The sequence below is a fragment of the Saccopteryx bilineata genome, chromosome 7, assembly GCF_036850765.1.
Source record: "Saccopteryx bilineata isolate mSacBil1 chromosome 7, mSacBil1_pri_phased_curated, whole genome shotgun sequence".
In the NCBI taxonomy this organism is placed as follows: domain Eukaryota; kingdom Metazoa; phylum Chordata; class Mammalia; order Chiroptera; family Emballonuridae; genus Saccopteryx; species Saccopteryx bilineata.
The window spans coordinates 53,106,351-53,132,966 of record NC_089496.1 but is presented as its reverse complement, the minus strand read 5'-3'; the positions used below and the strand labels follow the sequence as shown (position 1 = coordinate 53,132,966).

General features: G+C 49.8%; 2 protein-coding genes across 2 annotated transcripts in view; one reads left to right on the top strand and one right to left on the bottom strand.

The window, feature by feature from the left end:
- The window catches only part of LRRN3 (leucine rich repeat neuronal 3), a 37,477-nt gene extending 27,987 nt beyond the window's left edge, over positions 1–9,490 (bottom strand). Inside the window, exon 1 of the mRNA XM_066239963.1 lies at positions 9,011–9,490. The gene's annotated coding sequence lies outside the window, so the exon portion shown is untranslated. The remainder of the gene's footprint in view (positions 1–9,010) is intronic.
- The window catches only part of IMMP2L (inner mitochondrial membrane peptidase subunit 2), a 650,984-nt gene that overhangs the window by 333,986 nt on the left and 290,382 nt on the right, over positions 1–26,616 (top strand). The window lies entirely within an intron of this gene.

The following is a 26,616-nucleotide window of genomic DNA, read 5'->3' as shown; positions in this document are numbered from 1 at the left end:
TGGAACAGTCTCTGCAGGTTCCTTGTTTAGAAGAGAATGAACAAGGAAAGAGGGGACCCACAGCGGGACTGTGAGAGGTCAGGAAGCGGGACTGATGAGCTACACTCGTGTTTCTCTTTATTTTTTTTAAGATTTTTAAAATTAATTTTTTTTTTTTTGTATTTTTCTGAAGCTGGAAACGGGGAGAGACAGTCAGACAGACTCCCGCATGCGCCCGACTGGGATCTACCCGGCACACCCACCAGGGGGCGATGCTCTGCCCCTCCGGGCGTCGCTCTGCCGCGACCAGAGCCACTCTAGCGCCTGGGGCAGAGGCCAAGGAGCCATCCCCAGCGCCCGGGCCATCTTTGCTCCAATGGAGCCTTGGCTGCGGGAGGGGAAGAGAGAGACAGAAAGGAAGGGGGGGGTGGAAAAGCAAATGGGCGCTTCTCCTATGTGCCCTGGCCGGGAATCGAACCCGGGTCCCCCGCACGCCAGGCCAACGTTCTACCGCTGAGCCAACCAGCCAGGGCCGATTTTTTTTTTTTAAAGGTTATAAAGTCTGTGGATTTTTCTTGATTTTTTAAATTTATTTTTTATTTATTCATTTTTAGAGAGGAGAGAGAGACAGAGGAAAGAGAGACAGACGGAGAGAAGGGGGGAGGAGCTAGAAGCATCAACTCCCATATGTGCCTTGACCAGGCAAGCCTAGGGTTTTGAACTGGTGACCTCAGCATTTCCAGGTCAATGCTTTATCCACTATGCCACCACAGGTCAGGCTACACTCGCGATTTTCTTTGCGCACGATCCCGCGCCGCCTGACCTCAGGTAGAGAAGCAGGAAGAGGTGGACAAAGGAGGCTGGAAGGGGCCAGGTCACAGGTCTGGCCATGAATCAACTGCAGGACCCATTTTAATTAGTCAGATGGATGCTGGTGCTGAATATACATAAGTGAATCATCTCTCTTCTCTCAGACACAACAAAAAGAGAGACCGATAGGGTCCTACGAAGAGATGCTGTCCTCGTGTGCGCAGAGCGCACGGCGTGAAATGAGAGGTGGAGTGACCCCTGACGCCCGGAAGGCAGTGTGGGCTGGCCATAGTTAGCCAGCACCCACAAGAGACAGTGTCACCCCCTCTACAAAGGCTTGTCCTTGAGGGCCAAATGCCCTGGACACACCTCCCCCCTCTACTGCGTTGAGTTAGTGGAGGCGAGTTGCTTTTTTTCTCTACACTCGGTTTGCCTCATTTGTTAAGTGGGGTGAAGACTGTTGTTTGCTTCGCATGCTTGGTGTGAGGACTCAAGGATAAAATGCCTCTGAAGTGCTTACTTGGCAGCGTCTGGCAGAGAAACACGTGTGTGGAACACACACGAGACCTGCAGATGCTGTGATCACTCCCTTCGCCAGGAAAGGACTGTCTACGAGAGATCCTGTGATTTGAGCTCTTAAGATCTCTGCTCACAGTATTTTATGTCATGAAACATGTCATCCTTCATTCCTTTGACCACTAGGCCCAACAGCTGCCTACTGTGACACATTTTATAATATGAAGGAAAAATGAGACTTTGCTATTCACACGGTATTTATATGAGCAAAATCGCTTGCTCATTACAGGAAACGGTAGCTGGGCAAATGCATCCCTGATTTTAAAAAGTTAGCTGAACATCACCTATGACACTCCTCGAGCAGCTGTCGTGTTTGTGTAAAAAAAAAAAAAAAAAATCACGTGGGCGGTAAAACTGCAGTGAGAGGAACAAATATATATAAATGACGTGTTTTTAAGTGAATCAGTTCAGCTGTTCACCCAAGAAAATGACTTGTTGGATGAAGACATGTCATATCTTATCATGACATTTTATATGATCTTCATTCAAGACTTCCTAGCAGTAGAGCTTCCAGCTTTTGTTAGTGCTCAGAATGTATTTCTTTTTCATTTGGTCATAGCGCTGATTTTCTCTTCCCATCGTGTTGTGCTTCCTCTTAGACGATACAGCTTTGTAACTGAGGCTCAGTCCGGTGTGTTCTCCTCTCTACTGTCTTTTTCTCAATGCCTTAGACGTGTGCAGCGGAATGCCCTTAACTCCTTGGCCTTTGTAGAGTTCAAAATATGGTCTGTCTCGAGCAGCGGTTCTCAACCTGTGGGTCACGACCCCGGCGGGGTCGCCTAAAGCCATCGGAAAATACATAATGCATATCAGGTATTTACATTCCGAATCATGACTGTAGCAAAATTACAGTTATGAAGTAGCCACCAAAATTATTTTTTGGTTTGGGGTCACCGCAACATGAGGAACTGTATTGCGGGGTCACGGCATTAGAAAGGTTGAGAACCACTGGGCTAGAGGTAATTGAAATTACCCCCTACAGCTGTTAAAATTTCAATAAGGACCGCCACGGTCCCCTATACTCTTTGTAAGTACCATAGACTCTGGTGTTTCTGAATGACAGGTTTTTGATGAAAACAGAATGAGACCTAGAGCCCAGAGACACTGTTGACAAACAGTAAGAAGACCAGGATGTCTGGGTGTCTGAATGCAGCGACGAGGAGAATATGCCAATGACAGAAAGGCCAATATGAATGGTATTTCTGAAAATGCATATCTGTTTCTAACATTTTTCTTTTTTTTTAGTTTTTTATTTCCTTAACAAAAGTAAACTGTAAATTAGTTGATGACGTGATTTGAATGCCTTGACTGCGCGGCTTTGTGGGACTGGGAGATATTACGGAGCCAAACTGACACCAGTAGAAGGAGTCTACCCAAACGTCTGCCTCCGGTTTCTTTATAGTCATGTTATGACTTCTTCAGTTTTAGAGAAAATTTCTAAGAGGTACAGATCAGTCCTCTCTACCACAATGAAAGTGAGGCCCTCTAAGTATTCTCCACAGTGAAACTCCCCAGGGCTGCTGATGTCACTGTGGAGTACTGTGAGTCTGGGCCTTCCGGCGGGCCAGCACTTGGCCAGGCCACACGAGCAGGCCCAGCCCCAGACCCTGGGAAGCATGCGCTCCCGTTCCCGGAGGTCTTGCTCTGCAGGTCAGGAATCACTGCCTCTCGTTTCTTAGGGAGTGAAGTCGTAGGTTCTCAGGCCTTGCACACAGAGAATGCTGCCTGTTGATGTTAATCCTCTGAGTGCCACAGTGGGTCTCTGGGGAGCCGGGCCTTTTCGGTGCAGACCTGGAGGACATGGCGATGGCTGCCCTCCTCCCCACTCGGAGTAGCTGGTTATCTGTGCGACGCTCCACCTTCCGGCAGGCGCAGCGGACGTGACAGCCGGGAGGACAGGAGTCTGAGGGGCTTGCGTTGTTCCAAGGACAGTATTGCTTTGGAAAGACAAGGCGTCCCCTAGAAAGGGCTCTCAGAATAATATGACTGAATTCGCTGGCATTCGGAGGTCTTTGTGTGTCATTTTCTCCCCAAGACACAGAAACCAGGAAGGAGATGCCAAAGAAATTGCTTTTACGTTGACACTTTATTTATTGGTGGTCCTTCAAGTGACTTTGAGGACTTTGTTCAGAATTCTCCAGCAACCTGGAACATGCCTGAATAATTTACTCATCCCATTTCCTCCGTGTGATGAGGCCTTTGCCAAGGATGTGTTTATCAAAGTGCGGATGCTGTCAGACAGACATATGGACGAGGAGGTAGGAACAACTTGCCACCGTTGTCTCCGAGAATGGACGTTGGTTGTGCCTGTCTTGTTTCACTCGGGCCTATCATTAGCTGTGGTTTAAATTAAGAAGTACAGCTTTTTTTCTCTGTGAAAATCTAACCACACAGAGCGGGGTAAGCAGCAAAGGAGCCATGAGTCTACGGTGGGAGCTCCGGAGAAAGGGGACACATCTTTACGAGCAGACTCAAAGGACCAGGTAGCACGACAGTCCGTGCTGTGTGCTCCTCTTTGGAGTCAGAATCTGTCAGCTCCCGACGGTGGGAACTCTCTAACCCTCATGGGACCTTCTCTCGTCTGCCAACAATGGTGATTCTCATCATACCTGTCTTACCAAGTTGTTGTGAGGAGCAAATGTCACTGTTGAAAAAGTATGCTGTAAACAGTATAGCTCCAAGCAACTATTCACAGTTAAGGCTATTATTGTTATTATTATCATTAGTAGTAATAATAATAGTATCCTTCTATATAGTTCCCCAAAGGTTTTGAGTCAGTTAATTATTGCTACCTTAAGCAAACTTTGGAGAGCACATTTAGAAACAGAGAGACGTTGGCCAAAAGGACAAAAATGGGGCTGTGAAATTATGGAGGTGCCTACCAGGGCCGCCACCCCAGCTTTGGAGGCGGAAGCATCAGGTAGGGGCAGCAGACAGACAGAGAGGGAGGGCGGAGTTATCCGGAGGATCCCCTCTCTGTTTTCCAGGGAGGTCTGGAAGGGAAGCGTGGGCCCCGAGAATGGGCGTGGCATTGAGGAGGGCATAGCCAAGTGTCTTCACCTATGACAGTGAAGCCCAGTCGGAAAGGATGTGGGGAGTCCTGGGAGTTCCTGGAAGGGCTTTCGGTGGGTGACCAGCAGCCGAATCTCTGTAGGTGAACGACAGCAGTATTGTTGCCAAGGTGTCTAGAGAACAGGGCGCAAAGCTCTCATTTTTGTGACCTGCTACAGAGAAGAGTGGACTGTGTCCAAAAGATGGATTATGGGTGGGTGATGTTTGAGCGTTGCACACTCAACACATCAAGACTGTCTCTGTTGTTGAGCCTCTGCTTTTGCTCTTATTATAGATACCTGATGACATGGAAAGACATTTCCTATGTACCTAATATATTTTATTTTATTTCGGTCCATATCTGTGAGCTTCCTCACTCTCCCCTTTAAAAAAAAATACTATCTTGGAAAGACGACTAGGCAGATTTTAGTGAGGTGCCATAGGGGGCACTCTCGGGCCATGTACCCCAGCCCAGGCCCCCAAGAAAAGGCTGTATGATTTGGGGCAAGGACAGTACAGCCCTTGGGCGTCAGTTTCTTCACCTGTGAAATGAGCGCATTAGACTTAATACTGAAGGTCCCTCTCAAGCCTCAAAATTTGATTATTTAATGAAAACATGTCCTCCGCCCTCACCCCCCCTATGCTGAAGCTATGTAATGTGCTTCTATCAGTTGCACCCCTAAAATACAGCCCTCGTACCTCACAGCCCAGAGGCACATGGACATCATAGCCAGTGGCTTCATACAAGCTTGACAATCCTGCAGATACGGTGGATGTCTTGGTAGGGACTGGGTTCCCTCACTGAGGCTTGAGGTGAGCATTCTGTCTTCCTTGCTAGACCTGTGTTTCATGGCCTCCAAAGAGCATCTACGGCAGCGGTTCTCAACCTGTGGGTCGCGACCCCTGTGTTTTGGTCGTTTGACCCCCGCCGGGGTCGCGACCCACAGGTTGAGAACCACCGATCTACTGGGATCTTTTTTTTTTTTTTTTTTTTTTTTACCTCTGCCATCAAGTTAAAGACAACATTTGGATTTCTCCCTGTGACTTCTGTCTGTCCTCTGGCTCCACCTGCTTTCTTTGTATTAGAATCTGATTTCCTTTTATATTGCGGGCCGTAGGGACCATTGTGACCGTGTCTCACTTCCTGGGTGTCTAACCAGACGTCACGTGATCAGAGGAGAAGGCAGGGGGCGGGGCTGCCCCAGCTCCCTGAGGGAGGTGCGTCCCCTCGGCTACAGGTGACGCCGCGCTCGCCGCACAGCCCGTGCCAGAGCTTTATCTGTGACAGCGCTGACAAGCCGTTCTAATGTATCGCCTTCTGTTTATCTGCTCTCTTCAGTTTCACGGGACGGAGGAGTGAGGCACACGCGGTTAAGACCGCAGAACCACGTCTCCGGTGGAGCGTTTCCATGGGCTGCGGGCGTGTCCAGGGTCTCTCCAGATTGGCTGGAACTCTATTAGTTTAAATGAGACTTTGGGGGCATCCTTCCTGCGGCTGGAGGTGGGGGGGGGACCCATCTTTTAAGCATGCTATCAGCTTCCTGTCACTTATCCCTCTTACATTCCCCGACACATCCCTCACCAGGGACCGTCTCCAGAGGCGACTCATCAAATAACAACATGTAACTTACAGAAGTCTCTCTCTCTCTCTCTCTCTCTTTTTTTAACTCAGATATCAAACCTTTCTGATCTATGTAAATAATCTGCAGTAAATATCACGCTGTCACATACATGGGAATTTTGCACGAGGAGTAACTCAGGGTCAGGGACAGTAAACTGTCACACCCACTTTGTGGCCAAAGTGTGTGTGTGTGTGTGTGTGTGAGGGGGAGAGCAGTAGGTCTACAAAAGAACAGAAAAAGAATACAATATAATTAGAGGCCCATAAGTGGTTCACCTTTTCCACAGGCCCCTGAATCACCGGCTTAGAAAACTGGTAACACTGTCCATGAAACCACTAACAGCAACAACCACAACCAAAGAAAAACATTCCAACTCCTCATCAGCTTTCTAACTCAGCATGCTGCCAGTGACCAGGGACACCCTGGAAAGACAGTCCTTTGAAGCTTGTCCTGCCTTAAAACGATTATTTCTGGTCCAGCAACACAACGGGGGGGGGGGGGGAGGTTAGGTCTTCCAGGCATGCTCCCGGGGCCACCATCTGGCGTTGGAAGGTGGTGAGCAGATCGCCAGGCTCACTGGCAAACACCAGTGGTGGCCCCGGGGGGCCTGGACCGAGTGCCTGTCTCCGACGCAAGTGGGCATGTTAAGGATCTCTGTGAATCCACAGAAGATGCATGCGGGTGAGCTTTGCCCGGGTTAAGGCGCCCATCCAGGGTTCTGGGGTGGCACCCGTCGCGATTCTATCATAAACTGGGTAGGGTGTCGGAGCGTGCGCGTTTGGTAGGAAAAGTTTCCCCGGAAAAGGTCTCAGCCACGCTGAGCTCGCTGCTGCAGTGCCGCATTCTCCCGGAGTTTGAAGCCGGGAGGTGGGCCCTCTCTCCCTGGAAGCTGGAAGCATTCCCTCTTGGTTACAGAACTTAGGAGGGAGCTCCGAGTGCCCGCCAGGTCCGGCTCTGTGGCCAGAGCAGAGCAGCCCACGTCTAATGAAGAGCAGAAAGGCCACTAAAGCACCCCATCCTCTCTGCCATAAATCATGTTTTTTTTTCCTATAGACGCGTGTGTGCGTGTGTGTGTGTGTGTGTGTGTGTGTGTGTGTGAGGGTGTGTAAGGCAGGTCACGCAGGCCTCCCAGCACTGCCAGCTGATGCTTCAGCGGGTCCCTGTCTCTTGGTCAGGGCAGGGACCCTCCTCCGAAACTTATTCCCTCCCCACAGGGAGCTCGGCAGCCCCTGGCACACTGTCAGAGCGCCCTCATCATTGTCCCTGTTCACAAAGGTCACCAGAATTAATTGGCTTCTTACGTTTACATATTGTAAATTGGATCTTTTTTTTTTTTTTTTTTTTTGACACACATACGGGAAATTGGCAAGATCTAAGTGGCTGGTTATTTTCTTTTTTATCTTTATTATTTGGGCTCATATCATAAGCCAGGCAACCAGTGATAACTCTGAAATCACAGTGGCAGAAAGGAAAAAAGAATAAAAAAAAAAAACACACGCGGATTGAAAGAAACTGACTCCATGAACTACGGGGTTAGTGGAGCAGAGGGCAGCAGGGAGGCAAGCCAGAGGTCCTGAGGATGAAATGCAAATACTCTTGTTTGTTTCAGTGTCTTTTACTGGGGTCCATGAAAGGAGGGGGTAGGTAGTGAGTATAGTCCACCACGCTCTGTCAGAAGCATATTCTAAGTAGCTGCGTCCCTTCCTGGAGGCCAGGGGTGTAAACGAACCCCGCTGTGTCCCATGAATCACTGCTACACGGTGGCTCCTGGTTCCCCGGGAGAGACTGTCTCCGAGGCGTTTTGCTGGTGAATCTCACCAGGAGCAGTGTGGGTTTAGGACCAGGGCACACTGTTGTTGTTTTCTTTCCTAGGTGGGTCCTTTGGAATCCTTACGTCCCCTTTTGCTTTTTCACAGTATCCCCTTCTCCCCCACCCCAGGGAGGTTCTGCTCCTATCCCTAAGCCTGCTTTCCCTGAAATTCCAGGCACGGGAACAAGGACACAGTGTTCAAAAGGAATAAATTAAGAGGCGAATGAAGCCATCGGGCTCAACACCGGCAAAGGGAATTCGAGCAGTCGGTTTGAACAAACAGTCCTCTTAAATGAGAGCCCTGCCTGGAAGCCACCCTGCTGGGCGGCTGTTCGTTACCGGAGAAGAGAGGAACTCCGGGTTCCTGGGCTCGGCTTACCCGGCAGCATGTGGCACCCCCGGGGCCCAGCCGGCTGTGTTAGTGATCGGAGGAGGTTTCCTGTCCCTTCTGACCAGCGGCCAGCGACCAGCGGCCGGCGAGGAGGTGCTGTAAGAGGGAAGTTATTTACCCCGATCCATCCGGAGGATGTAGCCTGGCACAGACTCACTATCTGTGTGTGATCTGCTCTCTCCCTGTTCTGCTCTGTGGCTTCGGCTCCCGACACACACACACAGCGGCTTTCGCCTTCATCCGCATCCCCTGGGTGAAGCGGCGGAAAGTGCCCCGTTCCGGGGGGATGGGCTTCCAGACACAGAATGATGTGTGCTCCGTGTTTCATTACAAATAGTGTGAAGGAAGAGGGAGAAAAATCTGGCCAGCCTCCTCCCTTCCCCTCTCTCCCCTCTCCCCTTGTCCCCTTCTCCTTCTCCTTCTCTCTCTCTCTCTCTCTCTCTCTCTCTCTCCTCTCTCTTCTCTCTTCTCTCCCCACCCCCTCAGCTCTGCCTTTCCTCTCCCACTCACATCCTCCGATGGGCGTTTGAGCTAGTAAACGCATGTAGGAGAACCGGGCACCCACGGCCAGGCGTGCACACACACACACAGCCCGAGGGCTTCTGCCTTTGCCTGTCTCCCCCAAAGTAAAAAGGCAGGAGAGCGGCCCCGAGCGAGAATCCGGGCGGGAGGGACAGACACATCGACGCAGAACCGCGCTGGGAAGACACCAGCGCCAGGTACACAGGAAAGCAGAGCGCATCTCCAGGGAGAGGCACGTCTTCAACTTACCCCGCGAAGCGGCTCCCGCGATCTCGGCCGGCCCCGCCGGGTCCCTGCGTGCTGGATTGTTCACTCAGTCCCTCCGTCGCGCGAAATCACATGGTTGTGCTCTTGGCCCAGGGTGCGAGGAGGCGCGCGCGTGTGTAACGGAGTATACACAAGCATGTGCCGTAGGTGTGCACGGGGCACGCGCACACATCTATCTCTCCGTGTTCTCCAGGGGAGAGGGAGGCGGGGAGCAGCCGCGGAGCCCTCCTCGTTCCGGGAACTCTCTCTCTCCCTCTCTCCCGCTCCCCCCTCGCTCAGGCGGCAGGCTGAGGCTCTGCGCCCAGTGAGGACCGCTCCCCGGGGCTGCTGGCTTCCCCGCGCCCGGTTTCCATGGCGGTTAGTGGCGCATCGTTCACCGCATCAGCCGTCACTCTGACATGGTGCTGCCTGCTCAGCGGTCATTAATAACCGCGCACCCTCCGCTCCCCGAGAGGAGCCAATCGCTCCGGACTGCCAAGATGGAGCAGTCGCAGCTGCTCCCGTCTGGTTGGCTGAAACGACCTGTCTGTTCTGTGCCGCTGCTGCTTAGGATACAAATAAATGAAACAGGTTTGCACATTTTCCCGGGGATCGTCTCCGCTCCCTCCCTCCCTTCTTCCCTCCCTTCTTTCCACCCTTCCTCCTCTTCTTCCTTCCTTCCTTTTTTTTTCCTGGTTTGCAGAGGGGGGGGGGGTCAGGAATTTTTGGACAAGTTCTCCTGTTTTTAGGTTATCTGTCTTTCCTCTCTGAAAAGAGCAGGGCACACGACTTATAAGGATTTCCCAAATATTGAAAACACCTGGGAGGGGACGTAGAGCCCCCCCCCCCCCAACGCCCCTCTCTGTGAAGTCCGAGGGTGGCTGGAGGGGTTCAGGCGAGCGGCCTGGAACTGTCCGAGCGATTTGCTTCTCCGTGGGTACTACTGAATTCCGCTTATGTGCTTGCCGTTCATAACAGTTTTTTTCTAAAGCAACGGCATTTCTTACCTGGATTGACCAGATCTTTAACACAAAGCACATATTTGCTTCTCTGTAATTCACAACGTGGGCATATGAGGGGGTAGTTTGAAAAATGTGTATTTCCAATTACATTCATCACTTCTTTTTATGTGATGTAATTAATTTGCCAGCTACACATTAGTGGGTACGTGTGTTGGTGTGTGTATGTGTGTGTGTGTGTGTGTGTGTAGGGTATGTGTCTTATTATTCAGGGGACAGTATTTCAACTGTAATATATTAAATACTCAAGAAAATGTTTTTTCTTTATTCTTAGACCTATTAACTCTGAATGTGTATTGCCGGGAAAATATACTATGTACACTGCATAGGTAGAACACTTATTGAATTATCAGAAATTAGGAAAAGCGACACAGGAAAGCATAGCCGTGTATTTCTGACAGAACACCTGAGAATACATATATAGCATTTTTTTTAAATGCATGTTTTACAACCTTAATTAGTATAGTAGAGAAACATGTTATCGGGAAGAATGGAACATAGGATTAATTTATCAACAGGTCAAAAATAGGTTAAATTCATGATCCAGCCCTAATTTTCAGAGACTGCTCTCTAGTGGAGTAAAAAGAAATGACATTTCACATTATTAGATTTACTTGGGAGACAGAAAAGCTTTGCATCTAATTGCGCCTTAGGTGTTTATTGAAATGATGTAAACCAGTTGTTTGTAATAATGATTATCGTAATAGCAGGGAATTTAAAAACAATAGTTATGTTTCTAACAACTAAATATTTTTACACGGTAATTTTCTTTCAAAAGTTTCCAAATGCTTTATATTTCCCATATACAAAATTTATTCAGAATTCCTAAACATTCAAATAAAAACAAATTCAAGACAAAAGTAGTTTCTTGAATAATAATGTTCATTCCAGATTGTTATTGTAAGGTTTAATTTATTTACTTTTTATTCGACACCCCAGTGTGTACGCGGTCAATGGGAGGGAGGTTGAATGGGGGGGCTGTTACCCACCTGATGGAGTGTCCACATATAATTTAATGCCCCCGTGATGATAAAAGCAATAACCCTCTTTATTTCTGCCCCCCAAATTTTACTCTTTCCAGCTCCATTCCTTGCACACTTCAAATCATTTTGACACTTGCACGGATTTTATTTCCACTGATGAAATAATTGTATTAAAATTGTGATACTTATTTGGAAAAAGTTGTTTAGTTTCCCGCCATTGCTTCCTTCGGCATTTCGTTTTGGTAGCTTGGCACTTGCCTGTTTTAATTTACAAATGCAGCATTCGAACCAATCATAGTGCACCCCCATAATGAAGGCACAAGTGTCGATAATCAGACAGGAAGATGATTGAATTATCTTCTTGGTTTATGAATGAAACCAACAAATCATACCTAATATTTAAAACGTCAGTCTCAGAAATCAAATATCTAAGCGTTAACTTAGAGTGGAATAGTTTAAATGCTCCCTTAGGCCGTATCATAGGATATTAACTAAGTGGTTACCTTTTTGACATACAGGGGACAAGACTGATTTTCTTGCTATTGTCTTTTTAGCGTGGGCACGCATATGACACACTGAAAAGATCTCATATGAGGTTTTATAAGTTTAATGTCATGGAATATTGGAAATGAGGTTTCTGTGTGAGAGAGACAGTGTCCCTGGCTTTGGGTCGAAAGGGTGAGAAGTTTGTCCTTTAGTTGGGGTCTCCTTCTTTTTTCTCCGTGACCGTCAGCAGCTGAGTAGAAACCGTGTTTCGGGCAGTTTTTACCTGTCGGTCAAGCCTGTCATTGACTGGCCGCATGGACCGTGACTCTCCAAAGAGGGATGTTACAAAGTTGCTAAGTTATCACGTCTTCATGGAGTACCACCTGAAGATGCGCAGCTTGTGACAGACTACAGATTTCAGGGCTTTTGGATTTGTACAGTTGTCAATGGTCATCAAATTAAAACCATAGACTCTTCATACTCTTGTGCCCTGAGTCCTGAAAGGTCCAGAGACCTAAGCACAGAGCCAATGGGGAAGGGGGGAAAGAGCCCACAGGTCCGCCAAGACCTCTCCCCATCTCCCCCTCTCATCTACTGGGGGTCTCACAGAGCTCTGTTTTCTCTTCATTCTCCCTCCCTTTCTCCCCTTACTTTCTCAAGTTTCCCCCCCCCCCTGAAATTAGAAGCAGGGAGGCAGCCAGACAGACTCCTGCATGCACCCCACTGGGATCCACCCAGCATGCCCACCAGGGGGCGTCGCTCTGCTGCAATCAGAGCCATTCTAGTGCCTGAGGCAGAGGCCATGGAGCCATCCTCAGCGCCTGGGCCAACTTTGCTCCAATGGAGCCTTGGCTGCGGGAGGGGAAGAGAGAGAGAGAGAGAAAGGAGAGGGGGGAGGGGGGAGAAGCAGATGGGTGCTTCTCCTGTGTGCCCTGACCAGGAATCGAACCCGAGACTGCCACACTCTGTGCTGATGCTCTACCACTGAGCCAACAGGCTAGGGCCTCATGTTTGTTTGTTTTTTTTCTTAAATCTACTAAAACTTTAGAGAGGATAGCCCATGAACACAGACTTGGATGTGCATGTCTGCTACCTCACAGGAAACGTCTGCAGGGTTTCCGGAATGAGCATTCGGTTCTAATTAAAATGTGTTGAAATAATGTCAAGAGACGCATGAAGAATTCCAGTCCCGAAGTTATGGTGAAAGAGTTCTGCCTTGATTATCAGATAAGAAAACCGAGGGCACGGTGAATTCTTGTTCGTTGATGGAAGGTTGAAGTTACTGATTTGTGAGGGTTCTTGCAGTTTCCTGGACTCCTGGGCACGGTGTTTTGTGGTGGTGGTGGTGGGTGTTGGAGAAGGAGGAGTGGGTAGGGGGCCCTGAGGACAGACTGCCTGCGTGGGAATACTTCCCGCCTTTGTGATCCTGAGCAAGAACTTAGCATCTCTGCCTCTCACTTCCCTCCCAGGCTTGTCACGAGGATCGAAGTAGGGGAGGTGTGTAAAAGCTTAGAAACGTGTCTGGGACATTGTCGGCTTGGATGAATGTTTGACCTCGCCATCATTGCCAAGTATTATCATTGTCATTGTCATTGTCACCTCATCTTCACTGGCCCCAGATTTCCTGTGTGTGGGGGATGCCCTTTCTGTCTTCTCCACCCACACCCTGCCCTCACGCGTCCACCCCGATCCACTTGAGTTGAGTTCAATAGCTACTTCTTCAGCGGGATCTTCTCTGACCCCCTCCAACAAGACAGGATGTCTTGCTTGACCCAAAACAGCATTCTTTCTGCCTCCCCCCACGAATTGCTGTTTACATGTATTTATTGCTACAATCTGAACCATTTCCTTTTTTTAGCTTATATGGTTCCCCTGGAGGGCATCTCTTTCTCATTCAATCTTTAAGCATCATAGCCCATAAAAAAAAACAAAATACAGAGAAAACAACATTTGTTGATTACTGCGTATGTTTTTAAAAGTTGCCATTTGCTTTTCAGATTTTATTATCTATCCCCACTTGACCGTGCAGAGATGATGGCTCGGAGACGTCCAGTTACTTGCCCCACGTCCCAGAGCTATTAAATAATGGGACTAACATTTCAACTCGGTTCCGTCTGCCTCCAGAGCGGAGGCTCCTTCGCCCGCCCAGGGCACTCAATATTCATCTGTAAAATAAACGAGCGCTGGATTGATGTCTGAGCCGGGCCAGTTCAGTGTAGTCAGCAACAAGGGAGGCTCCGGATGCAATACTCTTTATTCTAAAGGAATGCATTTCATGCACCAGACAGCGGGTACTTCCGTGTGCTGAGGCTTCTTCACTGTTAATGGCAGGATTTTTATCGCGGGCATGATTTGAGAAAGGGAGCTCCGAAGCAATGCAGTGCCCAGTGGGGAAGAGTTGCTGCCAGGCTCCAAGCGCTGGAGAACTGTGCCGGCCGCTGCGGGGGAGGGGCTGGCTGGCCCTGTGCTCCAGGGGCTGGCTGGCCCTGTGCTCCGGAGGGCTGCAGCGGCGCTGACCATGTCCCTTGCAGCCTCACTCTGCTAGCAGATGAGCTCTAAATGAAGTCAGAGCCGCCAAGCACAGCCAGTGCTGTTGGCTCTTTGTTGGAAGGTTGAACTAAAGGAAGTTGAAGCAGGGTCTCCTTTGCTCTTTCAAAGGGGTTTTGAAAAGCAGAATTGAAGAAAACAAGTGAGATCCTCATTGAACTGTAGGTCTTATTTTATTTTAATTTTTTTTTTTAATGAGGGGTGTGACTCCAGTTGTAGGACATGAGTCATTTCACCACTCAAGAAAATTCACAACCAAGATTGGGAAAGATGTCAGAAGTGAAGGAGATAAATGTCTGTCTCTCTGTCTGTCAGTCTGTTTCTTTCTCTTCTTCCTTTCTCCTCACCCCCCCCCCGTCCCCTGTCTTTCTCTCATCCTGGTTGCTCTGCCTCTCCCCTCTCTTTTTTTTCAGAGGATTGGCTTGTACTTCTTCTCCCACCATGGAAATAAATAGAGAAATAGCAAAATAATTATAGATAGATAGATAGATAGATAGATGGATGGATAGAGAGATAGATGGATAGATGGATATGGTTGGTAAGTAGGTCGACAGAGAGGTAGTTTGTGAATTGCACAGAAACAATGGAAAAGAAATATATCAGAGAAAGGATTTATACCAAACCATTGGTAGTAGTTGTCTTTTATGGGATAAGGAGAAGTTTTAGTTTCTTTTATACTTCTCAAACTTTCTACATTTAATGTGTATATTGGTGTTTTGTTCATCAGAAATAATAGCTATTATTTAAAAAAGTAAGTTATAAAACTGTTTTGGGTAGGCCCTCACTTCTACAACTGGCGCTGTCTTCTTTAGTAAAACACCTCGCTGTCTCCACTCAGTGTCCAGCCCCACCCATGACGCAACAATTAAAACCGCAGCGATGGTCCGCAGCACCTGTCGCATGCCTTGTGCCCCGTGGTCTGCGAAGAGCTTTCCATGGTCTCGGTCCCTCCTGCCTCTTGAAATCCTAGGTGGCTGTCAGTCTCATACGACAGGTCAGAAAAAACTGAGGGCCGAGTGTGGAGACACTCACGGTTCATCGATGGAAGTCTGTCCGATGCCACGGCTGACAGGTGTTCCCAGGGGCCACGGTGACTCTGGTACGGTTCCCGTGTGGCTCTCCGGTCACGCTCACCACCCCTAGCTCTGATGCCTGCCGTCTCTCTGCCACGCCAGGGGCCTCAGTGTGTCCTGAGTGTGTCCTGCTTATCCACTCTCACCCATTTGTTCCTTCTGCACGCACGCGTGCCCGTTCTGTGAGGCTTCTGGCCAGAAATCCCTCGTCTCAACGAAAATAAGTTATCTTCCTTATCACCTTTCAGATGTACTTTTTTATTATCCTGTTTCTCCTGTCTCCCGCATGGACAATCGTTGATGGTTTATTTGTGCCCAAATGATAAGCATCTTGAAGGCAGAATAGGCCCTCTTTGCTCTGCGTGTCTAATAGTACAGTTAAAAGGTCAATATGTGATTAATTAAACCTTATTAAATGACTAGAGGCATACTTGACTGCCGTCTTCTGTGTGCTGGTTTTGTTCCAAACAGTAAAGTAAAATCAGAGAATCATTGAGTTGATAAAGCCCTACCACTACAGGGGATACATTTGGTCAGATCAGGGACTTGAGTTACTCCTAAGGGTACGCATAAGAGAGCTATTATTTAAGGGAGAAGAGTGTGTTTTTCAACGTGGCCTTTTTCTTTGCTGACCACTTTCCTCTTTTAATCTTCTCCGACTTGCGGTACATATTAAATGCGGAAGGGTTCATATAGCTACTAAGGTTCACCTACGTTCTAGGCGCAAATGAAATGCCGAGAACCAGGATGACATATTAAGTTCATGTAAGTTCTAGGCGAAAATGGAGGACCAAGGTGACAGGAGATAATATTTTTCCCCCCTTTGTGCGGTATTCTTATGCAAAATCTGTTGGCATTGGGGAGGGGGAGGTTTATTCTGTTTTTTTTGCTTTTATGCGGGTTCTTTTGTAAAGGCGGGCCAATGAGAGGTGTGCATTTATATCTAAGCCGAAGATCAAGGCAGTGGCTTTCCAGGGAGAGAAAGCAAACATTTTTTTTTTCTTTTGTCAGTAGAATATTTAGGCGTCTCGTGATAGTGCAGCATCTAGATGTTATAAAGGGTCATTTGAATTTTCATGAATATTTGATGTCACTTTTGCTCGGCTTCCATTAGATGGGAGAACAAAGGTGACTGTTATCGTTCCCGTCGGGGTATCACCCTTCGTTGATGGAGAGCCAGGAGGCTTCGAGCTGACGCTCTCGGTCTCGTCTTTTCGGGGGCTGTCCGTGGAGCCATCCCTGGAGCACAGGGGAGCCGCTCACGGTAGCCGAGAGCCGGCGAGGGGGGCAGAACAGAGCGGGGATTCTCCTCGTTACGACCTACACTGATGCCCCAGCTGACTTTTCCACTATCTCCCCTCCATCTTATCCTCTGACTACATATAAATACATTCTGGTAGGTCTGTTTTGGGGGGAGGGTGCGGTGCTCAGATCTTTTGGTCTTTGGACTATCACAGGGTTTGATCGGCTGATGAGGGAGAGGTCATTCTGGACACATACCGGGGACTCCATACGGTCTTGTTTAACTCCGTACACGTCCTTCGGGCCCGTCGCTCCCGGTACTCGGCTGGTTTCTGGTTCAGGGAGTCGATAAGGGTACAGGCAGCCCTGGGTGGCACAGAGAATGCTAAGATCACATCAGATGCATCTGGGTAGATAAATGCATAGACTTTGCTGGGTAGAACCCAGGTGTGGTCCTCCAAGGGCACTCAGTGACCTGTGGTGTGTGTGTGCAGCATGCCCACGGAGTCGGGTCGGGTCCGGGGAATGCCGACTGCAGCCCCTGCCCGTCTCCTCGATGGTAAATCGGTAAGAAGCTGCCCGTACTAAGGATGGGTCGTAAGCAGGAGGCTTTTGGCTGCCGCGGAAACAGTCCCCCCTCTCAACCAGTTTGGGTTGAAACTAACTCAGGTGAAACTTGGGTGAAAACTGCCTTGCCTCGGTAGTTTAGAGTGATCGTATAGCAGGGGTCCCCAAACTTTTTACATAGGGGGCCAGTTCTCTGTCCCTCAGACCGTTGGAGGGCCGGAGTATAAAAAAAACTATGAACAAATCCCTATGCACACTGCACATATCTTATTTTAAAGTAAAAAAACAAAACGGGAACAAATACAATATTTAAAATAAAGAATAAGTAAATTTAAATCAACAAACTGACCAGTATTTCAATGGGAACTATGCTCCTCTCACTGACCACCAATGAAAGAGGTGCCCCTTCCAGAAGTGCGGTGGGGGCCGGATAAATGGCCTCAGGGGGCCGCACGTGGCCCGCGGGCCGTAGTTTGGGGACCCCTGTCGTATAGGCTGCACCCTGGGCAGAGGGCAGACCGGACCTCAGAGACAAACCGGCCATGGACTCACAGGCTGGAGTTTCTCTTTCTTCCCCCGTCTGCTGTCCTTGGAGGACGGGGTGGTGCCCTCTGAGTTCCAGTCTGAAAAGTTTGGGGGGAAGATCTCTTGACTGGCAGCAGCCCCCGGGCCGTCTGCTCGTCTGTGAATAGAGTATATGCTCTGTCGTTCTTGTCCCCTCCCCCCTTCAGATCCGAGGGTGGCGGCCAAGTTGAAGCTCCCCCAGAAAAGGGAGGAGGCCAGCCCCGTGAGCAATAACTTAGGAACAGCACACGCCCTGTTTCGTGAGCTGCTGCCAGGGACTGAGCTCGATACTTCCAGCATCTCTGATGTCCCACGTTCGCTCGTAGGCAGGTACGGCCTCCCCCTTCCGCAGATGAGCAGGAGGCAGGCCGCTTCACCCCCGAGGGTAACACGGCGTGTGAGTGCCCGAGCCAGGGCCGGAAGCCACGTCCGTCCCAGGCCTGCGTCTGGAAACGCTCGCTCTCTGCGCTCAGCGTTGTGCTGCTGTCGGACGAGGTTGGAGCAGCTCTCACGGGTCGCTCACTCGTGTCTGTCCCCGCACAGCTGGGTGGTGCGGCCGGCCCAGCCGACTGCCTCCAGGCTTCGGCTACAGGGCCGGCGGGCAGGGAGCTGCTGACCACACGGGTCGCTCACTCGTGTCTGTCCCCGCACAGCTGGGTGGTGCGGCCGGCCCAGCCGACTGCCTCCAGGCTTCGGCTACAGGGCCGGCGGGCAGGGAGCTGCTGACCACGCGCGTCCTGTCCTCACATGTCGGGAGTCAGGCAGGGCGAGCGCGGGGGACCCGGGCGGGCCTGAACCTTGTCCTTCCTGCCGTGCCCTGACCTGTGAGTGGCCCTCCGCTGAGGCCCGAGCCCTGTCACCCTCGCCGTCTGTCTGTGGGACTCGGTCCTGTCCCCTCTCTGAGACTCGGCCTCATTTGGTCCCAGTGGACCACTGTGGGTATTTGAGGGGGGCTCTCCCCACCCGGCTCCTGTCCCGTGTCGTTTTCTCTGTCGCGGGCAACAGGGCCTCCCGTGTCCACTTGAACACCGTCGCCTCGTGGCTGGGGGCTTCCTCCCCAGAGCACCCCCCACCCTTCCTCTTCCTGTGACTCCTCTGTGAGCAGCTCTGCCCTCCTGTCACTGTGTCCCCGCCGCCCCCAGCATGTCCTCCTCGAGCTGAAGTGGAAGTCGTGTCTCCTTTCAGCCCTGATCACTGTTCCGACCCTCCTACTTGGTGCCCCCCCCAGGGCTGGGTGTGTGCGTGCACATGCGTGTGCGTGCATGTGCGTGCGTGTGCGTGTGCAAGCGCGTGTGCGTGCACGTGTGTGTGCACCAGTGTCCGCCGGGGACCGTGTTCCCGCACCTCCCCTGGCTTCCCGAGACCGGTCGCAAGCCGTTCCCTCTATGCCGTGTCATCAGGCGCACCCTCCTCCTGAGCCCGACCGACCCTCGTCCCCACAGGCGCCAGCCCCCACACCTGCCGCGCCCCCTGGGGCGGCTGACCTCCCACGCTTCCTCTGAGCTGGCTTTCTTTCTTTGTTTATGATTCCTCTCAACTGGAGCGGCTTCTCCTCATTATCCAGAGAAGCGCGGGTCTTTTTCCTCCTCTGCCTTGAAGCCTGCGTGCACACTGTCAGTAAGTCCTGCTGATGTGACCCCAACATTTTCTTTATTAAATTTTTCCCGTTGATTTGAGAGAGAGAGAGAAGGAGGGGAGAGGGAAGCATCAACTTGTTTTTTTTTTTTTTTTTTTTTTTTTTTTCTGAAGCTAGAAACGGGGAGAGACAGTAAGACAGATTCCCGCATGCGCCCAACCGGGATCCACCTGGCACGCCCACCAGGGGGCGACACTCTGCCCACCAGGGGACGATGTTCTGCCCCTCCGGGGGCGTCGCTCTGTTGCGACCAGAGCCACTCCAGCACCTGGGGCAGAGGCCAAGGAGCCATCCCCAGCGCCCAGGCCATCTTTGCTCCAATGGAGCCTCAGCTTCGGGAGGGGAAGTGAGAGACAGAGAGGAAGGAGAGGGGGAGGGGTGGAGAAGCAGATGGGTGCTTCCCCTTTGTGCCCTGGCCGGGAATCGAACCTGGGACCTCTGCACGCCAGGCCAACACTCTACCACTGAGCCAACCGGCCAGGGCCTCAACTTGTTGTTTTATCTGGCTATATGCACTCACTGGAAGCCTCTCGCACGTGCCCCAACCAGGGGTCGAATCCTTGACCTTGGCACCCCAGGACAATGCCCTGTCCACTGAGCCACCCGGCCAGGGCCCGCCATCACACATTCTGGAATCACGTGCCCTGTCTGTCTGGTTTCCGTCACCTCGTGTCATGATGGCTGCCAACCTCCTTACTTCCGATTACATCGCCTCCAATCTTTTAGGTCATCTCATGAAAACAAAAACAAACAAACAAACAAACCCCCCACTAACTGGTTTCTGATCATGAGCAGAAAAGCATCCCAAGCCCCTGTGAACTCAGGCCCTCCCCTAACCTGGCCCTTGTGTCCACAGAACTTCTTACTGGTCCGAGGTCGCTGCTGTCTCTCCCGTGTCACTGCCAATTCCCTCGGGCACGTGGCGCGCTGCCCCCCATCTCCCGGTCAGACCCCCCATGCCTGCCCTCAGCAGGGCCGCCTGCCCCCTGCTCGGCTTGCACACCTCCGCTCGCTGGCCCCTCTTGTAGGAAACGCACTCCCTGTCAGCAGAGGCGGGGACAGGTGCTCAGCCTCCGGGCCCGTCGTACAGAACGACTTATCGAGCGAATGGCTGAATGGATTTGGATTAGCGATTTGATGGGCAAAATCGCAACGTGTTTAAAGCACAGCAGCAGAAAGTCTTATAGTCCACACTTCTGAGTATGTAGACTTGTGTAAGCGAGGTCAATGTCATGCTTTGGTTCTCATGGGAAGCCTTAGCCATAACCCATGGCTAACTGGTCAGCAATATCCATTCTTGTTCACATAGTCATAGAGAACTGATGTGCCAATTTGAACCCCTAGGAGGATTGGAACACAATTTCGGGGGAGGGGAAGAAGAGCTCACAATGACATGCCACTGGTGTAGGTGCCCTATTCTGTTTGGCGACAGCCTTCATATCATTATTTTTGTTGTTAAATTTATCATGGCTGTTGTTCAGGACAATACAAATGATCTTCCTTGAGCTACCCACAAAACACCACAGAATAGATCAGAATTTGAAATATACATACCGCCCTGCAAAGGCGGAAATTATGCGGACCGAAATTATAAAGCACCTCGAATAATGAGTGACGTTGGTCGCGTCTTCACTACATGCAGAACCAACACCGAGCCGTGGCCAGCCCGGCGCACGGCTGTCTTTCCACAGTGAGGCGGGGCGGGCAGACGTTTCTTCCTGTTCCCAGAAGAGGGGGCAGGTTCAGAGAGGTCCACCTGGCACTCACAGAGGGAGCGAGGAGCCAGGGCCGACATTCCGGTCGGACCCCAGACATCATCTGAGGCCCCCCTTCTCCGCTCATCCAGCACAACCTCTGCTTCTGCTGTTTGCAACCAGACAGACGCCCACACACGTGCACAGGCGCGTGCCAACAGTAACTTAGCTGCACCTCGCTTCTCCCGCTTGGAAATCTCTGGCGATCTTCCTAATTGGATGATTTCAACATCGTGTGCAGATGTCTACAAACTATTAACCCTGAAAGGCAAAAGCACTGTATCAACTCAGGTGATTTAAAAATAATTCACGTTGGCTTTTATTCTAGGATCGTCGACAGTCTTTGAGTGTCTTTTAGAGTCCATAGTGAAGGTGAATAATAATTGTAGTCCTCTATTGGAGAAGTCAGCATTTTCTCTAAGTGTTGTATTGTCCTGAAATTAAGTAAGTGAGCGGCTAAGCGGATCACATCCATGAAACTACCAAACTATTTGATTTTTTAATTTATTTATATAGTCTATAAAAAGGCAAAATGTACGGACTTTCCTAACAAAAGGAGTTCAAACCTTGATCGAAGAGGATTGCTATTCAGGAAGCTGGGGAAACAGAAGATGTAGTCTTCAGACAGAAAAAGAGTAAGACACGCTTCGGCGTTTAAGGTGAGGAAAGGATTTAACATGCATTCAAACGAAAGCAGGAGGCGTCTCTTTCGTGAAGACCCCGATCTTTCTTTCTAGTCCACAGACAGGATGCAGAAGAAAAAAAATAAGTCAAGGAGCCCTCGCCGCGAAGCGTTCGCCTCACGTCCTGAGCCTTTTGCACGGGGTGTGTGCTAGCGCCGTACAGCGATGAATATTCAGTGGGTTAGCTGGGTCAGACTTTGGGGGTCCTCCCCAGCTGAGTGGTGCCCACGGAGAGCCGGTGTGTGAGTGGCTGGCTGCAGGGGCTGTGCCCCAGGATGTCACATAGTTCCCATTACTAAGGAAACAACTCATTTTGTCTGAGCACGCTCTGAATAGATGTCTCATTTGAAGTCTAGTGCTCAAACCCCGAGGATTGCATTAAGGAGCCGAGAAAGGACTGAGGGAAGCCAACAACAGCAACAAAATGCTTGCCAACGCCACCAGGCATTCACAGCGCACCCCCCACCCCCGGTAATAACATTCCGGGAGCCAAAAGGTGCATTTATTTTCGCCCCACTCCGAGTTCTTCTGATGTTGTGGAAGCAGATTTCCCTTGCCTGTCTGTGTAAGGGAAATGAGCGAAGCAGATGTTCTCCTGACCTGTTCCCAATCCCTGCTCTTGCTGGGGCGTCCCTTAGCAGCGTGACACGGAGTGCGGGAGGGACAGCGAGGGGTTCTCGTGTTAATCTAGGTTCGCTTCCTTACACTTGGTACATAAATGGGGCAGTGCCTTCCCCGTGCCAGTAAAAAGAAGCACGTGTGTAGAGTCAGCCATCAGAATGTGCAGCCTCCAGACTGGCACTGTTACATGCAGCATGGCTATGGGGCAGACGGGTGCGCGGTGGTCTTTAATAAGCATCCGCTTCAGGTTCGGAGCAAGAAAACACTGCTTCTAGAAGGTGCCTGTCCCGCTCTCTAGCTCCTACCCGCCTGCACACAGCAGAGAAGGTGGTGCCTGCCGAAAAGTCAGGTGATCCTTCTCTCTCCCTCCCCCTGGAAAGTGGGGTGTGTGGGACTTTGCCGTATAACCTTCATCAGCGCATCCATCCCATTCTTTGTGACATGGGCAGTTGACATTTTCTTCCATGCACGGAACAGCACGGGGAAGACGCTCCTGTCAGAAGATGCCATTGCAGGGAACGGAGGCACGATTACCTCCATCCTGAGGGATTGTAACCCTTCATGGATTAATACACCAATTAATTTACAAAGCAGACATTAGCATACACTTGGGGAAGGAAAATGAGTCAAGGGGCCCTTGCTGTCTTGCTATTTGGCTGTCACTCATGGCATCTAGGTGACTTGTCTGCCTGAGAGTAGGTGAGTAAGCGTCACCTGTTCCTTCGTGGATTGTTAAAGGTCAATAGTATAAAATTAATAAACACACAAAGCCAACAGCATTGACAGGAAGTCTTGTTTGTTTGTGTTTCTTAAGGTGTTTTTCCTTCTTCCTTGAGTTACCTTAAATGTATTGGCAGCTGTGCACTTTTAATACACACGTATTTCAAATAGCTGTCTTTGTCCAGAGTTCCTTCTTGACCAAGTTTGATAAAAGCCAATAATCGAAGCTATTTCCTCGAGTTTCACTGCACCCCAGACACCACTCAAAAGGCCCTAGCTTCGAAGGACAGGCTGTGAGAGTCCATGAGCGCTCGTCCCGGTGGTAATGTCCGCACTGGTTCTCATGACGAGACTTCACGTCGTGTGGAGGTGAGCAAGCAGCCCACCGCCATCAGCTGTCCAAGCGGAGGTGCCCACTGAGCGTGTACTCCGAGGGAGTGTTAGCACTTCCATCATTGTGGAAGTGCTAACACACCCTGGCAGGGCGTGCAGTGCACATTCAGAGAGGTGACCGAACTGGGTTGTTGGAGAGAGCAGATGTGGCATTTGTAAATGACCCTGAGCCCGGCGCGATGGAGTTCTCAGTGATGGACGTATCAAATGTTTGACATCTAGCTGATGAATGTTCCTTGTCCTTGCAGTCATCGATAGCTCTTTTTGAAACATTCTGTGTGTGTGTGTGTGTGTGTGTGTGTGTGTGTGCGCGCGCGCGCACGCGCGCGACTGATGAGACATCCCACCGAAAGGCTTGAGTCAGATCTGTCTGTCATACAGCCTTCGCTCGGTGTCAGGTCTGGGTGGACCTTTGTATTTCATTCTCTCCATCGGAAGACTCTCGAAATGCCTCCAAGTGCCATGAATCATCGCTGGGATCCCGCTGCCGCCTGCAGAAGTCATTCCTGCGGTCTGTTGGAGCAGTCGGACCGTCCAGTTAACACGAAGCATCCTCTTAACTTGTGGGAAGTGAGTGAGTCCCATTGAGAAGACCTAGCTTTGTTAGTAATCCAAAAAAGGCCATCGTTTGAACAAGAATGGAGAACCGACAGTTGTGATCCACGTTACTGGTCCATTGCTCTGAGACAAGTAAAGTTAGAAGCTCACTTAGTATTTTGGGGGAAAAGCTGTCAAGGTGTTTAAGATGCCTTTTCCAGCATACGTGTGTTTGAAATGATGAAGTGTCTCATATATCGTCCAAGACACTGTGTCAAGGCCCAGGTCAATACATACCCTGCCAGGGCAGGTGGGGTTGTAAGGACAATTAAAATAGAGCCAATGTCAATATTCTTACATCTCCATTCATATAGTATTATATAAGGTCTACCGGAAAGTTCTGTCCATTTTTGGAATAAATCAAAATACAAAATTTTCTTACCGTCAATAAACTCTATTAAATAATATATTTCCACACCAATCCTATCTTCCGAATATGGTCCGAAATGGTTTGCTAAGCTGAACTGAATTAAGCCTTTTTGCGATCTCCGATGTTGTCAGAAAAGGATCTTGCTCCAACATAGTCTTAACAACATTGTCATTAATCAAAGATGGTCGCCCAGGCCCTGGCTGGTTGGCTCAGCGGTAGAGCGTCGGCCTGGCGTGCGGGGGACCCGGGTTTGATTCCCGGCCAGGGCACATAGGAGAAGCGCACATTTGCTTCTCCACTCCCACCCCCTCCTTCCTCTCTGTCTCTCTCTTCCCCTCCCGCAGCCAAGGCTCCATTGGAGCAAAGATGGCCCGGGCGCTGGGGATGGCTCCTTGGCCTCTGCCCCAGGCGCTAGAGTGGCTCTGGTCGCGGCAGAGTGACGCCCCGGAGGGGCAGAGCATCCCCCCTCGTGAGCAGAGCCTCGCCGCTGGTGGGCGTGCCAGGTGGATCCGGTCGGGCGCATGCGGGAGTCTGTCTGACTATCTCTCCCTGTGAAAGATGGTTGCCCAGAACGTGGCTTATCAGAAAGGTTGAAATCACCTGTTTCGAATTTTTCGAACCATCTTCTGCATGTCCTATCAGAAACTGTACCTTCACCAAACATTTTCAATAAATTTCTACATGCTTCTGTAGCATTTCTTCCTTGTTGAAATTTGTATACAATACAGTGGCGTAAATGAACTTTATCAGTAGCCATGGTTACACTATCGCTTCACACATAAGACTAACGTGAATCAACTTTGTTTTAGTTAATTTGCTACATCAGTATGTATACATTAAGTGATAAAAATAGAGAGGCACACATGCGCCAAATAAGCGTGCTTATGTGTCAAAACTTGCTGTGATAGAAACGGACAGAACTTTCCGGTAGACCTTTTATTTAGAAAAACTGAGTTTTGAAAACAAACAAACAGCTTTCTGTCAGATTCAACACAATGAAACGTGTATTGATTCTTTGTCCCTTTATTATTATTTTAGTAAATAACTATGCACTTAACTAATGTTTATTCACAAAATAGCTCCCATGTATTGTAGAAAATTTGGAAAATCCAGGAAGGATAGAGAAAGGAGGAAAAAGTGTGTGCCCCCCACCGGAGGCGTGGACTATGTTTCGCTTTACTCTGTCTTGGTATATTTTCTGTTCTTACATAAAAGAAAATAGTCCAACTTTAAAAAGATATCATAAGAATAAATGAATACTTATTACTTTTAGCACATATAGTGATACCATACAGATGACACATTCTCCCAATATCGAACATTACAATATATTTTCTCAGTCTTTTATATTGTATATAATACCATGGTGAATAACGTAGGGTGAGATTACTTTATTGTGATTTTTCTAGACTGAAGGATTGGGGCGTTTTGTGACTCCTGATACGTTTTAGGGCTAGCTTTCCTAAAACGTCGTACCAAATTCACACAACAGTATGTGAATCTCTTCCCTCCCCTGCCCTTGCCAGCATACAGGCATTCATTCAAGAAACACACTTGAACACCAATGCTGGGAACACAAAGATGAAGACGAAAGCCACTGGTCTCAGAAATTTTCTTTGTTGGGGAGATGTAGGAGATAGGTCATAAAAAGGCCAGGATAAAGTTGCAAAGGTACAACAACACGATTCAGAGATTGCTATATATTGTCTTAAAAAAATTTAAACAAGGTGACAGCACCGTGAATGCCGACGGGAGGATTAACATGCAGTATTACAGAGGTTCCTCCCAGCCCTCCCGCGGAGAACGTGACACGTTCCGTCCCGGACATCGATGTTGAAAAGGGAGTCAGGTCAATGGAACAAGGGAAGAACGTTCCAGGTCCGGAGGCAAAAACGGGCTCCGTGTGTCCTAGGGACAGAAAAAGGCCACTTGTGTCTGCGGTGACCAGGGCTGAGATCGTCATGGTCTTGAAAATCATGCGGAGGAACTGAATTGTAAGGGGCTGCCGTTGAATGGTTTTGTAAGGAGAGAGATGTTATTGGATTTACCATTTAATACTTCCTGTTTTAAAATCACTGGACCAGCTGTATTGAGGATCGGTGAGTGGAAGGCAGGCAGGAGGAGGTAAGGCGAGGACCGGGTGCTCGTGGCCAGACTTCCATGGTGGCTGAAGGGACGGTGAGAGACGGTAGGATTCGGAGATATTTTAAATGTAGACCCACAAGGACTGCCGGTGGCTTACGCGGGCGGGACGTAGAAAGAGACGGTATGAGCAGGGCTTCTGTGTCGTGGTGTGACCACCGAGGTGCTTGCATGGTGGAGCTCTGAAGTGGGGTGTGGGGTGCCGAGACCAC